This window comes from Balaenoptera borealis, assembly GCF_965194805.1.
Source record: "Balaenoptera borealis genome assembly, chromosome: 19".
Taxonomy (NCBI): Eukaryota; Metazoa; Chordata; class Mammalia; order Artiodactyla; family Balaenopteridae; genus Balaenoptera; species Balaenoptera borealis.
Genome location: NC_138878.1, coordinates 1656133 through 1669249, shown reverse-complemented (window position 1 = coordinate 1669249; position 13117 = coordinate 1656133). Strand labels below are relative to the sequence as shown.

General features: G+C 56.3%; 1 protein-coding gene across 9 annotated transcripts in view; it reads left to right on the top strand.

Moving 5' to 3' along the window:
- The window catches only part of BANP (BTG3 associated nuclear protein), a 103529-nt gene that overhangs the window by 78136 nt on the left and 12276 nt on the right, over positions 1–13117 (top strand). The window lies entirely within an intron of this gene.

Sequence of the window (13117 nt, the reverse complement as noted above, 5' to 3'; positions counted from 1 at the left end):
CATCTTGAACGCAGTCATGAGGTTTTAATCAAAGTCCTAAAGCAGTATTAATATATAAAAATAGCTGCCTTGGCAAAGAGCCAAAAAGCCAAAGAATTGCAGAATTTTAAAAGCTGCACTGAGTTTTAACCTTAGTTAAACCTCTTCTTTAGCATCCTTCTCAGGGCTTTTACTCCAGGTCAGGAAAGCTGGAGACCCTTTGTCACTTGAGCATTGAAACAAAACCTCTGATTTCCCAGAGTTGTGCTTCTGGTTGTCTCTGCTCCTGCTGCTGGTGAGGCGGCCCAAGGTGACCCTGGGGAGGGATGTCGCTTCCAGGCAGCTGTGTTTGCCTGCCTTTCCGCTGTGCTTTCGGGGAAGGCGTAGGGAGAGCAGCCCTGTCCTGGAGGGTCGGTTACAGCGGGGAGCAGCGCAGGGGCGTCGAGCCAGCCTCTGCCAGCGGGAGGGCGGCCTTCTCCACACTGCAACGTGGGCCCTGCCACCCACGTTGGGCCTCACATACCGCGATCTACCGCTTGCGTCTGTTGGAGCAGATTAAGGGTTGAGGGGCCCCCCAAGCCCCAGGTAGGCCCTGTGAGGCTAGGCACTCAAACCCGGGGTGGAGGGGTGAGGGTGGCGGAGAGGAGAGCATGGGGGTTGGAGGTGAAGCTCCAGTTGGGCTGAGAGCACAGGTTCCGGTCACTGGAAAAATGTCCCAGTCGCACTTCTCACCCTGTCCCTGCCAGTGGGGTGACAGTCATGGTCGGATGCTGAGATGCCTCTCCCTGACCCGGACGTCGAGTTGGCCGAGTGCGGACAGAACAGTCCCCAGAGGGTTCCATCGGTCAGCAAGGCCGCACGCGAGGTTCATGTCGGGTTCACTCTGGCAACACGTGCTTTCTTGGCTTTGCCGTTTTATACGTTAGAGATGTTTGTGAGGTTATGTGGACATTTTTAACCTTAGCAAGATATTTAAAATTTTTTAAATGAATTATACGGGATTAGAAGTTGACCTGGTTTGGTGCATTAATTAAGATTGATGTGATTAAAAACATGTTTAGGGAGCAGTAAATTGTGCCTTGTGTCCCTTTAGCACAGTGTCTGTCCTTCTGCTGAGACCTTTCCTCGCATTGTCCGTAAATCCTCGACTTCAGTCACATAACAGTTTGCCTTTCACGCCTGGAGTCTGGTTGCCTCCGGGGCTGTGCTGGCCTGATGTTCTGCCCCTCGAAATGCAGGCTGTCTTGGGGGGACAGTGAGGGTCTGTGTTCAAGCAGAAAGGTGCTGCTCTTCGAGAGGAGCGGACACGTCCGCCCGCCGTTGTGAGCGTGTGGGCAGCGGGGGCCTGGCTGCGGGCACGGTGCTGTGAGCCTCCTGCGCTGTTGGCTGGCAGGCAGGCCCCAGAGCTTGTGGGCGGAGCGGTCGCTTCAGTCGGGCTCGTCGCTGGGGAATCGGATCATGGGGCTGCTTTCAACCGTCAAGGCTTGAATTTGAGCCTCCAAAGTGGGGCCTCTGTGAGTCCAGCCAGCACACACTGGGCCTTGGACCCCAGTGGGGGCTTGCTGAGCTGCTATCCCCACCCTGCAGTTCCCGGAGGAGCTTTTCCCGGTGAGGAGGGGTTCCCGTCTGGGGGAGAGAGGGGACACCCCGAGCTGGGGCCACTGCTCCCCGGCCGGCGTTCACTCGTCCCAGCTCACCGGTGGGCCAGGTAAACCTGGCTCTGGCTCCAGGTCTGTCCGCCCTCCTTAGAGCTTGGAGGTGCACTGCGGGTGTGAGTCTGCCTTCGGGCCTCGAGAGGCGGCCTCACCGTTTCCCTCCCGACTCCTGGCCGTGCGTGGGCAGCAGGGTGGGGTGTGGGACAGCCCCACCACGTGCAGGGGGCGTTCCCATCTGATGTTGTGCCTGGGCGCGTGGCAGAGCCTCCCTGCCCGTCCCAGACACCCGCCTTTCCCACCGCTGTGCTGTCTTGTCCACAGAGGGTTTCTGCTCACTCCCAGGCCCTTAAAGCACCGCGACGGGTTCTGTCCTGCTTCAGCCGCTCACGGCCGGGGCTGGGTGACTTTGCAGTAATGCATGACAGTTTCGGGTGCTTTCTCTTCACACCGCAGGACTGTGTACTGTCAGTAACTGTCTGAATTTGACCCCAGTCAGCAGGGTCCCCAGGTGCTGGCCGCAGCAGGTGCTGGGCCTTCAGGGATCCGACCCTTAGGAAGGGCGGGGAAGGCTGAGGGTGATGCTCTCAGACGGGGGCTGGCTCCCACGGAAGCACAGCACCTCCTGGCTTCTCAGAAATCACCCGCGACTCAAACAGTGGGCTCTGAATTTGCATGGTGAAGTCTGGGTACAAACGTGGCCAAGGCTTTATAGGGAATATCTGGGTATTCAGTTTAGACAGCAAGAGGTACAGGCTTTGGTTCTGATGAATTTGATGTGGTTGAAGATTTAGCCAACTCAAAATAATCTTTCTGATTTCTCTAATCAGTTGGAGGAAAAGCAAAATAATCTTACTCAGTTTCGGAGGTGGCAGTGCAGTTGTAGAACTAAATCTGGAAGTATAGATGTTACACGGGAGGTGAGCTCTGAGAATTGGAGGAAAGAAGTGGCCGAAAGAGGACGTTTGTTCTGGAAATGCTCTCCGTGTCACATTGGCTTCCAGGAGGCAGATCGTGGTGGGGAAGCGGAGGGCATCCTCCTGGCAGGAGGCAGGTGTGGGTCCGGGCAGGCCCTGCTCTGTGGCGGGGCTCTGTGGGGTCACAGGCACTTCATATCAAAGCCACATGTCTCCTGGGACGTGTGTGTGTGCTTTATTCTTTCCCTCTCACTTCTCTAAAGGTCACTGTTTTCTTGGGGGTCGGGTTGCCTGAGGCGTCGAAGTGTGTTATTTCACTTAGAGCTTCACGTCTGGCCCCTCAAGTGGAGACCACTGCTGAGGAGGGAGCGGGTATGGGGCCGAGCGTGTCCGTCACATCCACGAGTGTGATCCCCGCGTTGGGTTCATCTGGGTGGTTCAGGAAGATTCCGAGGGGACACATGCAGTGACACAGACGAGGCACTGCCCCTGCTCCATCTCCTGACTGTTCTGCTTTGAGTGTCTGAGCTGCTCAGCGTGCGTGAGTTCAAGGGAAGCCGGGTGAGTGGCTCATCTCGGCTCGGTCGTGTTTGGGGGCAGCAGCCGGCAGTGAGACCGTAGGATTGGGGACCCGCGTTGGCGCTGGCCTTGTGGCACAGAGGCACCTGGCTCTGAATCTGCTCCGGCTAGAGCCAGTCCTGAACCAGTCACCCTTCAGCTGTGTAGACGAACGCATGCCGGGAATCACGCGCTTTGTTGTGGGACAGTGAGCACTGGGGCACGTCCCTGCGCTGCTGGGCTAGTCGGCATCTTGTTGCAGCCGTCTCTTGCTGGACGACCCCCGCCCCCACCGCCGAATTTGGGGCCAGAGAAGACAATCAGTTATTATCCTTGGGGCTTCCCTGGTGGCGCAGTGGTTAAGAATCCACCTGCCAATGCAGGGGACACGGGTTCGAGCCCTGGTCCGGGAAGATCCCACATGCCGCGGAGCAACTAAGCCCGTGCGCCACAACTACTGAGCCCGTGTGCCACAACTACTGAATCCCGCACGCCACAACTACTGAGCCTGCGCTCTAGAGCCCTCGAGCCACAACTACTGAGCCCGCATGCCACAACTACTGAAGCTTGCGCGCCTAGAGCCCGTGCTAGACAAGACACCGCAATGAGAAGCCTGCGCACCGCAACGAAGAGTAGCCCCTACTCGCCACAACTAGAGAAAGCCTGTGCACAGCAACGAAGACCCAACACAGCCAAAAACAAATAAATAAAAAATAAATAAAAATTATTACCCTTCACCATTCGGGGTTCGTTGGGCCCAGTGGGAGGGAGGTGGTTCTGCTCCACGTCATGTCACCGGGTCGTCTGGAGGCTCGGGGCTGCCCTGTCCAGGGGATCCCTCCCGGGCCTGGAGCTGGGCTGTCCCCCCAGCCCCTCGGTTCTCCATGAAGGCTCCCCCAGTGGCCCAGGGCCTCACAGCGCGGTAGCAGGGTCCACGGGGCAGATGTCACCAGCTTTTGAGAGCTGGGGTGCAGACATGCAGGCCCCATGGTGACCACGCTCCTGAGGGCGGTGTGGGATGTCCACGCCCTGGTCTGAATCCAGAGGATGTTGCTGGCAAAGAGGGATGTGACATCTCTCGGCATCCATTCTGGGCCCGGTGTGGCTTGACCGTGAGCTCCTGAAGGGCAGGGCCCGTGTCCTTCACGGGGAGGCAGGGGCCTGCTTGAGTGCCCGGAGCAGCCCGGTGGATTTCCATGGAGACGGTTACTGGGTGAATCACGCACCACGAGCCCCGGAAATGAGCCTCCCCGCTCAGGCTGGTGGGCTGGGGGTTAGTCTGTCAGTGCTGGCATCGAGATCGCAGCCCACCCACCCGAGTGGCATAAAATCTGCATCGAGAAACTTGACACTTACTGTGTGCTTCATTGGGTCAGCTTGGCTGATGGTAAAAGTTGGGTGCATTTTTTATGATTATTGTGTATTGTTAAATTTTTGTTGAACTGTTAGAGCAGTCTTAAAATGTCCTTTTCTGCATTTAAAGAATTGAGATTTTTAAAATCTAGATTTATACGATTTCTAAGTTTTGCATTCTGTTCATCTTGGTTTTGGGGGAGTTTAAGAAAACAAAGCAAAGACCGCAACATTTATTCGTGTGACTAAGAAGCAGTGCTCCCGAGCAGGCTGTCTTGGGATAAGCAGCAGCTGCTGCTTGCTGACCGCGAGGTCCCCTGGCCACCGTGTCTGCAGCGCCTCTGTTTCCAGGGCTCGTCAGCACCCGAGGGCAGGCCCGTTCCTGGGAGGGCGCTGGCACCTTTGTTTTAGTTAATACTGAGTTGTCACTAAAGGTCAGAACACAACCCAGGAGGAGGAGGCTGGGCCCCCCTGCACCTCCAGTGTCATGCTCCGGCCTCCCCACCATGTGTGGGTGACCCATGGGCGGCAGGGCCACCCCTGGTGCCACAGCCATGGGAGGAGCCAGCCCGCTGTCCACGGGGCCGGTGTCCCTTTCTGGAGCTGGACGTGTGCCCCCTCCGACATCCCAGCCCCTCTTGTGTTGCTGTTGATGATGTGAACTAGGGGATGTTATTCCCCGTTACACGTGGGGACAGTAGGCAGTGACTCTTCCAGGGTTGTGCGGGGAGGTCAAGTCCAGGATGGATGCAGCCCCCAATTCTCATATGAGTCCTCAAGCCCCCGCCTTGGCTCCAGGTCTCTAGAACACGGTCATCACTGCTGTTGTCACCTCCACCACCAGGACATCACAGCCACTGTCACCTCCCCCTCCACTGTCATCACTGCTGTTGTCACTTCCACCACCAGGACTGCACAGCCACTGTCACCTCCACCTCCACTGTCATCACTGCTGTTGTCGCCTCCACCACCAGGACTGCACAGCCACTGTCACCTCCCCCTCCACTGTCATCACTACTGTTGTCACCGCCACCACCAGGACATCACAGCCACTGTCACCTCCACCTCCACTGTCATCACTGCTGTTGTCGCCTCCACCACCAGGACTGCACAGCCACTGTCACCTCCACCTCCACTGTCATCACTGCTGTTGTCACCGCCACCACCAGGACTGCACAGCCACTGTCACCTCCCCCTCCACTGTCATCACTGCTGTTGTCGCCTCCACCACCAGGACTGCACAGCCACTGTCACCTCCACCTCCACTGTCATCACTGCTGTTGTCACCGCCACCACCAGGACTGCACAGCCACTGTCACCTCCCCCTCCACTGTCATCACTACTGTTGTCACCGCCACCACCAGGACATCACAGCCACTGTCACCTCCACCTCCACTGTCATCACTGCTGTTGTCACCGCCACCACCAGGACTGCACAGCCACTGTCACCTCCACCTCCACTGTCATCACTGCTGTTGTCACTGCCACCACCAGGACTGCACAGCCACTGTCACCTCCCCCTCCACTGTCATCACTGCTGTTGTCACCGCCACCTCCAGGACTGCACAGCCACTGTCACCTCCACCTCCATTGTCATCACTGCTGTTGTCGCCTCCACCACCAGGACTGCACAGCCACTGTCACCTCCCCCTCCACTGTCCTCACTACTGTTGTCACCGCCACCACCAGGACTGCACAGCCACTGTCACCTCCCCCTCCACTGTCATCACTGCTGTTGTCACCGCCACCACCAGGACATCACAGCCACTGTCACCTCCACCTCCACTGTCATCACTGCTGTTGTCACTGCCACCACCAGGACTGCACAGCCACCGTCACCTCCACCTCCATTGTCCTCACTACTGTTGTCGCCTCCACCAGGACTGCACAGCCACTGTCACCTCCCCCTCCACTGTCATCACTGCTGTTGTCACCGCCACCACCAGGACATCACAGCCACTGTCACCTCCACCTCCACTGTCATCACTGCTGTTGTCACTGCCACCACCAGGACTGCACAGCCACTGTCACCTCCACCTCCACTGTCATCACTGCTGTTGTCACCGCCACCACCAGGACTGCACAGCCACTGTCACCTCCCCCTCCATTGTCCTCACTACTGTTGTCGCCTCCACCACCAGGACTGCACAGCCACTGTCACCTCCCCCTCCACTGTCATCACTGCTGTAGTCACCGCCACCACCAGGACATCACAGCCACTGTCACCTTCCCCTCCACTGTCATCACTACTGTTGTCACCTCCACCACCAGGACTGCACAGCCACTGTCACCTCCACCACCATCACCTCCCCCTACACCACCATCACCACCATCAAGGGATCAAGCGAGTTTTGATGATTGTGAGCTGTGATCTGTCTTCTCTGCCTCATTCTGTGGAGACCAAAGTGACAGAGCTCCCTCTGCCTGGCCCTTAGGAGTTTTATTGGGGGAGGTAACTTAAGCTAGGAGTGTGTGAGAAAGGTAAGGGGCAGATCCACGCGCTGTTCCTTGCCTGTCGCACCGTGCATTCAGTAGGCACTCAGGTGTGGAGCAGAGCCGTGAAGATTCACAGAGCTGCCTCCGGAGGGCATGTGGATCCAGGCGATTCAGATCTAGTGAGATGTGAACGCTCACTTGGTCCCAGCGCCATTGCCAGGCAATATCGTGTCTGTTGGAACATCTGAATCTGGGTCAATTTTTTCTCCATAGTTGGGAGATTTTCAGCCATATGGGGAATCTTTAAAGACTGGAGCTTTAGTCATGTTGCTTACATTGTGAATCACGAAATGGTTTAGTACTGTTTCAACTAGATTTTGGTAGATTTTTATTTTTATTTTTTTACAGTTGTGGTTAACGTCATCTAAGATGTGTATGAAAAAAGTTGTCTGTCTGTCTGTAGGCTGAACGACGTCAGGACACTTGGAAACCTGGGAGTTGTGTGTGTTCTGGCAAAGCCCGTCTCTGCAATAATGAATATGCCACACACACACACACACACACACACACACACACAGAAACACACACATGCATGGGTCACGTGTTAAAAAAAGGCAACACGGTGATGTGTCCAGGTTACTCTCATCCTGCATCTGTGAGATAACTTCACCAGTATCTAACTAAACAGCCCTGGCATTCTCGAGACTCTTAAACCTCTCTCGAGTTCTTTGGCATTTGTGTCCATCCTGATACTTTGCTTAAAAGTAAATTTCAGTAGCTCTCGGAACTTTTTCCATAAAATGAGGCATTATAAACCCAGCTGGGAAAAAGATTAGAAGAGATGGGAAGTATCCAACATTTTATGTGTAGGACGTTTTTGGAGTGTAGGCCTTTTTTGGGGTGGATGAGAAGAAGGGCTGTGTGTGTGTGTGTGTGTGTGTGCGTGCGTGTGTGTGGTGTGTGTGTAGGGTGCCTTTATCTGTAGCAGTGAAACAGTGTCTGCCATTCCCAGGGGCTCTAGTCCACTTTTAGTGGTCTGCACGCCAGGAGAGCAGTCTCAGCCTTGCAGATGGTACACACTGTCACTTCACTTCTTTTTTTTTTTTTTTTAATTTATTTATTTATTTATATTTTTATTTTTGGCTGCGTTGGGTCTTCGTTGCTGCGCGCGGGCTTTCTCTAGTTGCGGCGAGCAGGGGCTACTCTTCGTTGCTGTGCGCAGGCTTCTCATTGCGGTGGCTTCTCTTGTTGCAGAGTACGGGCTCTAAGTACGCAGGCTTCAGTAGTTGTGGCACGTGGGCTCAGTAGTTGTGGCTCGCGGGCTCTAGAGCGCAGGCTCAGTAGTTGTGGCGCACAGGCTTAGTTAGGCTCCGCGGCATGTGGGATCTTCCCAGACCAGGGCTCGAACCCGTGTCCCCTGCATTGGCAGGCGGATTCTTAACCACTGCGCCACCAGGGAAGCCCTCACACTGTCACTTCACTTCTAATAAAAATGTTCCCTTCAAGAAAATACGTTCCTTCCAAAACACAGACACACATCTTGGAGAACCTAGGTAGCTCAGGGAATTAATCCCTCATGGAAAAGTCTTCTCTACCAGAAATGGTGGAAAATATCGTTTAAATGAGAAAAGGCCGGATGTGAAGGGAGTCTGGTGTTGAGTGGTTCCCCAAAATACCCTAGAAGAGTCTCAGAAACAATGGCGTGTCTCCTGACGCCCGGCCGTGGGAGCCGAGCGTGGCGCTGCAGGCTGTCGCCCTGCCCGGGGCAGCTGGCCCCGTCGGGACCCGGCGGCGTCTCCTGCTGCCGGCTCCGTTCCTCGGGAATCCTGGTCCCCAGCGGGGGTGGGGCTGCCGGGGGGGCACCCGACTCCCAGGACTCACTGTTCGCCACCTCCTGGGCCCATGGGAGGTGTGGCTGAGGATGACCAGTTAGTGACACTGGCATGGCAGTCCAGGCCTGTCATTTGTCCCTGGAGCTGGTGACAAACAAGACGGTTTCCTGTCGGACAAGGCCAGGAGGAGGTTGACAGAGGTTTGGGCTGGGAAGGATATTGTAATGGTGTTTTTAGAAGAAGTTGCACCACGTGGTTACTTACGTGTATGGTTCCAGTATTGTAGGTCATTGGAGTCACGATGTCTTTGGAGGCTCATGTCAGTTGAGGCTGAGTAGCTTTACAAGAAAACCCCAAAGGCCCTTCCGATTGTTCGGACACATCGCCCACGGCCCTGAGCCCCTTTGGTCAAGCCCCACCTCAAAGGCTTTGACTCCAGACGGTCAAGGGAGGAGTGACAGGCCTTAAAATTCGAGAATCGTTTTTGATCAATTTCATCATTTTCAAATATATGTTTAAAATGTTAAGTTAAATAGCTTTAATGCTATTAGATCCAAATTTTGTTCATTTCCGTTCTTCACAGTACCCAGTGTAGTATCAGTTGTCAGTACTCAGTGATTCCTTGTTGATGAATGAATACAATAGTAATTATTTCAGATTAGCATTAGTTAACTGTAAGATATGCATGTGAGTTGAAAGCATTTTGATACACTTTTATTTTTAAGCCTTTTAAAATGTAGCATATGTTCACTGATGATTTTAGTCATGAGTAATAACTTGGAAATGTCCAGAGGAGTACTTACTTAAACCTTACAGCTCAGTAGGCTGAAAAATTGTGACTCTGACTAATTCCAAATTTCTTTTTAGTGAGGCCTAAGTTGTAGAACTTCTTCTGCATAAGGAAGGTTTGGTGATTGCTCTGGGCTCTCCTGAAGCTTTTCTGTCACTGTCTGTGTTTTCCGTGAAGGGCGTGTGTGCAGCGGGCAGTGGAGCCCATGCCTGGTGCTGGACCAGTGTCCCTGCCGTTTGGGTGACGGTGCAGAGCAGCTAAGTGCCCCAGCAACTGTACTCCAGACGCCGTCAGGGCAGCTGCTGTCTGTTGGAAGGAACCGAGTTACCACTCCTGCACCAGGAATTTACTTTCTGGATTTCTAGCTGTGGAGGAGGGTGGGTGGAGGGCCAGCCCTGTAATGGGGCTGCCCCGTGAAGTGCTGGCCATTTTTCCAGATGGTTCACTCCCTTACAGTCAGAGAAATAGGGGATGGAAAGTACCCGTGGGGACGTTTCCCTCCTCTTCTGCCCAGGCCCCGGCTTTTCCCCGAGCAAGCCCCAGGAGCTCTGGCCGTCCATGTTGTAGAGACTGGAGGCTCGCTCTGCGTGCTCTTGGTGGGGTCATGTGTGGACTCAGGTGGTTGCAGCCCAGAGGGGAGTCGCTGCACCGGGTGAGGCGTCTGAGTTTAGACAGTGGATCTGGGCGGGTGGGGTGCCGGAGTTGGCGCTGGGCTCTCCCGGCGCCACGGGTCTCCAGGGCTTGGAGGTCTCAGGAGGATGTGGTGGAAGTTGCAGGAAGCTGAGCCGGGGGGCCGGGGCCTGCAGACGGGCCTGTGGTGTGAGAGCTCTCACGGGGCTGGGACACGAGTGAGCCCTTGAGCCACTCAGCAGAGTTACTGCAGAAGACAGACCTTTCAAGCACAATGTCATCTCCCGCTTTTACTCCCTGTGAGGGTGCACTTCAGGGTGACCGTTGGCTTCATTGTGTGTTCGTGAGGAATCTTTCGTCTAGAAATCACAGGCCCGGTCTGATCAGGGCGCCCGGGTGTGGGCTCAGGCCGCTGCTCCGGCGGGGCTGGAATTCCTGGCAGAGTTGGAGGACGCGGTCGGGCCCCCAGCCTGGGCCCCGTGGGCGTTGTGTTCGGACATTTGACCCCCCCCCCCCCCAGGCAGGACCGGTGCCATGCTCATGTTCGGGCTCCATGCAGCTCCAGAGCAGAGGTCGAGTTGGGGTGAAGAAGATCCCGAGGAATCGGGACGGCGTCCCTTCACGCTGAGTTTCCTCTCCCACAGGGGCTGAGGGGGACGTTTGCAGGTGTGCTGGCAAACTCCGCTCCCGTCTTTCTTTACGTCTCTTCTGAGGACTTACGACCCCCTAATGAAATGAAATCCGTGTGACGTGCCACTGGGCTTGGACTGGAGAGAGAGGGTAGCACCTGGCACCCCTGTCAGGCGTGTGAGAGAGGAAGAGGGAGGGAGGGACTGAAGGACCCTTGAACCGATAGGCTCGCTGAGCGTGACAGGCATTCAGGGTAGAAAACGAATCTAGAATTATTTTCGTGTGTAGGCAAATACAGTCACTGATTTCAAGAATCCGGGCAATGTTTCTTGCTGACGCCAAAGTAAAACGAGCAGACAGCTCCTCGGGTGGCCCCAACCCGGCTTCAGAGCTGCCCGCTGAGCTGCTGCTTTCAGCCCCGTGCCCACGTAACGTTCCCATGTTGTCCCCTTGCTCTGTAGACACGCCCCCCGTGCTGACCGGTGAAGGTCGGCCCAGACTCTGATGGTGGCCTTCCTGCGGCGAAAGATGCACATTGGTGTGGATGGCCAACTTTGGAGCGGAGCCCTCTAGAAAGGGGGCGGCGTGGGCCACCAGCCCAGTGACAGCCGCCCCGCCTGCTAGCAGATGCTTTACCTAGCGAGGGCGGGCGCGGAGGGGGAGACAGGTGCCTCCCAGGCCACACGCGCGGCCGCGGCCGTCAGCTGTCTAGACCAGGCTCTGAGGGGACGGGGGGCACTCCGGTAAACCGGGCACGGTGAACAGGAGGGAAAGCGGGGCTCCTTAAAAGTAGGTCTTTGTGATGTAACTGCCAGGTGGGTCTTTTTGAGAGAATTATCTTCCATTTAGGGCGGCGCTCCCCCGGCACCTGAGTTGAGCTCCCCGGAGCCCCCAGAGCCGGAAGATGGATCCCCCCAGGCGGATGATGCCAGATGGGCAGGTGTTTGGCAAGGAGATGGGACGAAGGGCTCAAAGCCTTTTCATCACGGAGGCTGATGGGGAGAGGTGGAGAGTGCGGCTCTTCCTTATATTTTACAGGGAATTGATTTCTAAAGTCAAATGACGCTTTTGAGGTTTCTTCTTGTCTGATTTGCTGTGTGGCCCTTCTTTGACTCTTTCTAACGCGCCCCCGTCCCACGTGACCGGATCTGGCCTCGCGCTGTACTGGGGCAGCCTGGAGGGAGTCGGAACAGCCGCCTTCAGAGCCTCTTCTGTTTGGTGGTTTTCTTTCTGGCTCGTGGTCCTGGGCACGTAAGTTACCCTCTGAGTCTCAGCTTCCTCCCTGGCCACTCACGATAACAGACAAGAGGCCATCTGTGCCCAGTGCCCAGCACTGCAGCTCTTGGGCTGAGGCCCCAGGACCCCGGCCTGTCCTGCTGCTCCCACGCAAACCCACTGGCCCTGGCGGTCATGTGACCCTGACGCCGGCAGCCCTCAATGCCCTCTTTCCCCCGTGTGCGGCCGGGCAGGTGCAGACACATATCCCTGGTGTCGGCCGCTCTCTTGTGGGAGCTGGGCTCTCCTGGCTCCGTCCTCCCCAGGCCCCCTCGTCCACTGGCTTCCCTGGGCTTACCCAGTGAGGGAGCGTGGCGGAGGGAGCCCAGTGGCTGGGTGCTTCCTCTCCGGGGGTGCAGCTGGGGCCCGCAGCTGTGGGGCGGGATCTGTGAGACTCCCCGCCGTCCAGCCATCCAGCCCCCTCTCGTTAGCGGTCACACGTGGTGGTGGTGTCTCGTTTCCAGTGCACGCGGGACAGCGTCATCAACACAGCCCCGCGCTGGCTACTGGCTACGCTGCGGAATGCACTGTAAAGTGAAGTGTGGACGTGCCCTCCCCCGAGGCAGGCTCCTATTGGCTGAGCGTGGAGGGTTGCTTTCAGGTGTCTTTTCACTTAGAGGAAGTTGGAAGGCATTCTTTACACCCGAAGTTAAACGTTTGCACCGTTTCTGACTCCTGGTGTCCGTCAGTTGACCCTTGAGCACGGCGTGCGGTGTAGACGAGCACTTGTCACACACGAACGGAGCTTCTCTTTGTGAGCCTGGGCATGTTTGCGGATGGCACACCTGCCTCAGAGCGCAGCCCCAAGCTCCCCTCTGCAGGGCGCAGGGAGGGGCCGGGATGTTTGTCTCCTGTCTCCCCCTGTCTGGGTTGGGCGGCTGTAATCGGGTACCATGGACGGGGCAGAAATGGCAGATGTGTGCCCCATGGTTCTGGAGGCCGGAAGCCCGACACCACGGTGCCTTGCGGTCGGGTTCTGGCGAGGACCCTCTTGCTGGTTATGTCCCCACATGGTTTCCTTGGTGTGCCTGTGGGCGGGGTCCTGTGTCTCTCCCCCTCCTAGAA